Below are 3,794 nucleotides of genomic sequence, written 5' to 3'. Positions count from 1 at the left end.
GTATACATACCTTTCTTCTAGGAGTTTTTTTTTAAACCAACTTCTTCTAGGAGGTTATTCACAAATCATTGGTCAAATAATTCACAAAATAGAATAGGATATTAAACAAATTGACTTATTTGTAAAGGTTTGTGTCTCCAAAGACAAAACCCTAAATTGTTTTACATACATATCATTCTTCTACTATAGATATTTTGGTCACGAGATTGTTTTTTTTTGGCTCCTTCATTGAGCTCATTACTGGATTATCTTCACATCTTTACTGTTAAAATAACATAGTCCTTTAATTGTTATAGTATATTATTTACGATAACATGCATGAAAATGCCTTTCTATGTCGATCATTTATGTCAATCTATTAAATAATCAATGCAACCAATTGGATGGTGTCATTATTGTAATTTAAAAAGGAAAGAAAATACTTTCACAACACACCTATTTGTACTTCTTGTTTTAAACGATATGCCATTTTCGAAACCCATGCCCAACTTTGAGGAACAAAACTTGACAATCCCATGTGAGATGGAAATACAAATGGATTTACACGATTATTTTGTAGAGAAGTCAAAGTCAGACATGAGAATCAAAATGTAAAATAACTTAATTACATTAATGCCCTTCAATTATCTTCCCGTCTCTCGTCATCGAACATCTAATAATAATAATAATAATAATATACATATTAACCATTAGAAAAAGTCCAAAGAAACAAAAATTACTCAATAATAAACCTATATTACTCAACCCTATGAAAAAAGGCATTGCATGCATGTGAACATATTACAATTTGAAGAATATACGTATACATATAAATATACATGTATGTATGCATGTATGTATGTATAAAAATGAAAATGAATATATGATATCAAATAACCATTGATATACCTTCGGTGTGTCATTGATTTTGGGAAGAAAAGATTAACAAATGATAATGAAAATTCAATAAAGAATATATCATGAGTCCTACATAGGCAAGCCTCATAAGTGGAGTGGGGTTAGTGTGAGGAATTCTTTCTCCAAACAGGCTAGTATTTTGGAATGAGATTTTTCTTTGAATTTGTGCTTGTGACAACATCTAGATTGTCTCCATCCTCAATGCCAACATAAATTATATTAGGCTTCACGTTGTCAGCAATTAGCATACATTGTCATGAACATCAAAACCAAAGACTTGTGGGTTTGTAATAGACTAGAAACATGTTGCCAATCATGACTGCATGACTAGCCGTCGCAACCACCCTAGATGCATGGTTTGGCTTGAAATCATAGATGAATGAATAGGACTTTGTTTCTTTGTGAGAATTCCATGCGTGTTAGTAACAGAGGTGGTTAATATTTCAGGTTTGGTTGCATCAGGAACCCTTGGATCAATCTGAATAAACCCACAAAACACACATTTTAGTGATAATGATGTATTTGAAAAGTATAAGCAACTTGAAAGTCTATTGTATCAGATGTATGATAGTCCCATCTTGAGTAATTAGAGAATTAATTACAACTATATAAGTGTGTGGTAAGTTCTTCCAAAGCAACTTAAACTATTTTGGTGTAATAAGTGACAAGTCTTAGTTTATGTTTATTGTAAAATGCTAACATATAGCTGGTTATAACACATTAATTTAATAGATTGAATAGATTTAAAGCAAAATAAGTGGAAGGCATAAAAATTTCTCACTCCTGAGTCAGGAATCGAGCATAGACTTCACTAGGTTTTGATTCCACCTACAAAATTAGTCATTCCACTTAGAACTTACAAGGCCCAACTTACAAACTTTCCATTAAATTAAAAAAAAGTCATTATTATTGATTAAATAATAACATAAACATGACAAAACTAGGAAATTAATTGGATAGTTTGCTTGAACCTCTTTTGCTCGTCTCAGTCCATTGCCGCTTTGGTCTTCAACAAAAGGGAAGATTATCAGATTTTATAAATTTATGTTGTTAAAGAATAATCAGATTGATGTGATCACAAAACAATATCAAATGATGTTAATTTGTTGTATGTGCTTGTAGCATGGAAATGATTTATCTAATTAGCTTACATGATCAATGAAGTATTATATCATCCAGAATTATTTGCAGAGAAGAATCAAAAGATGTTATAAAGGTTTAACCATATGCTTATATATATATATACACACCAAATTAAATTAAAATAGACATTAATGTACCTTTGGTATATCATTGATTTGATGGGCATAGTTCAACACACGCCATAATACTGAATGATATTTTTATCCCCTTTATCATCATCATCATCGTATGTTTTGTCAGACTTCATGGGTAACAATAAGTGTGAAAACAAAAACCCACACAGTCAATTAGTTATTTTCCCTTAAATCAAGCCAACCATAAATGAAGATAAAACACTAAGCAAACAAAAAGATTAGTGCAAAAACAAGACAACTTTTGCTAACAAAATCAGAAAAACTTTAAGCAAAAACCTAACAACTTTAAGGGAAAAAAATTCTTATTTTGTTTATAAAGAATGTTGAAATTAATTTAGCCCACCACGCTGGTGAAACTTTTCATTTTTTGGGCCCCAAATACTGACTTCTAGTCTATCCTTGTATGCCAATTGATAAAACCTCATGCCAAAAATCAATCATGACCCAAAATAACTTAAAGCAGACAGCAAAAGCACACCAACAAAATTTCAAAGAGGAAACTTTTAGATCATAATTAACCATCGTCATGATAGAGATCGAATCATGAGCTTGCAAAACCCACGCCTTGAACTCACCAGCCATGAAGCGTTTCATACTGGATCTAAATAAAATTACAATGTTTGAAAAGTTTAAGAAAAACATACCTCCATTGCAACTCAGGGAAGACAGATCTGAGTGATTCACGATGAGATTGCAAATCGAGGGGATGATCCATCATCATCCAAGCACTCTCACTAGCCGGAAAACAAGCGCGCCTACTTCAAATCCCCTCACATTGAGAACAAAAGGGAGAGAGTAACCTAGATCCACCGGTCAAAAATGAAAGACAAATAAGAAGCTCTCTTACAAAAAGAGAGAATTAAAAGGGGACCCGACCCTTTGCCACACAAACAGTTAATTAAATATTATCTTTTTCTCAAGAGAATTTTTATCAATAACATGTAAATAAACTGCTATAAGAAATGTGTGCCTCTGCACGTGCGAGGGTGTGAATGGGTGATTGTATGTTTGCGTGTGTGGGTGTGAGAGGGGAGAGGATTCTCTCCTCTTCCTTCCCCTCCTCTTCTTAATTTCTATCCATTAAATTAAAATTTTGAACGATCCAGATTTGATCTCCTTCAAAACATATCATTTTATTTTATTTTTACTGTACTTTTAAATTTTTTATTAAATTTTAGGATTTTGAATTTTATTTTTTATAATTTAATATTGTAATAATAATTTTATAGGATATCAAATCTAAACCATTTAAATCTTGATCTAATAGCTAAAAAGAGAAAAGAATGAAAGAGGAAGGGAAGGAAGATGAGAGAATCCATACTGTTGTGAGAGAGGTAGAGGGAATAAGTTCAGGTATAGGTCCTTTTCTAATGATTAATTATTAATTATAGAGTAGCATTTAAATTTTCAATTATATAATGTATCTAATTCCCCCTTTCCTTATGTTGATGAGTGTCTGCTGATGCTAATGCCAATGGATAAGGAATTATGAGTAGTTATGGAAAGGCATATAATGAAAAAGATTTAACCAAAAGTTTTGGAAAAAATAAAATGGCTTTTCTAAAAGGTAAATAAATTTAAATCTTGGACATTAGAATTTTATTGTTTACATGATCCTTT

General features: G+C 31.3%; 1 long non-coding RNA gene across 1 annotated transcript; it reads right to left on the bottom strand.

The window, feature by feature from the left end:
- Nucleotides 1-1,003: 1,003 nt before the first annotated feature.
- Nucleotides 1,004-3,017, bottom strand: LOC129306358 (uncharacterized). Its single transcript, XR_008592202.1, has 4 exons — nt 2,819-3,017; nt 2,178-2,281; nt 1,679-1,903; nt 1,004-1,375 (listed from the first exon to the last, which is right to left on the bottom strand). It is a non-coding gene; the product is annotated as an uncharacterized LOC129306358 (long non-coding RNA).
- Nucleotides 3,018-3,794: the final 777 nt, after the last annotated feature.

This window comes from Prosopis cineraria, unplaced genomic scaffold, assembly GCF_029017545.1.
Source record: "Prosopis cineraria cultivar Desert tree isolate PC_DT_omini unplaced genomic scaffold, ASM2901754v1 PC1, whole genome shotgun sequence".
Taxonomy (NCBI): domain Eukaryota; kingdom Viridiplantae; phylum Streptophyta; class Magnoliopsida; order Fabales; family Fabaceae; genus Prosopis; species Prosopis cineraria.
Note: the sequence above shows the minus strand (reverse complement) of the source record. Positions and strands in the feature narration are given on the sequence as shown.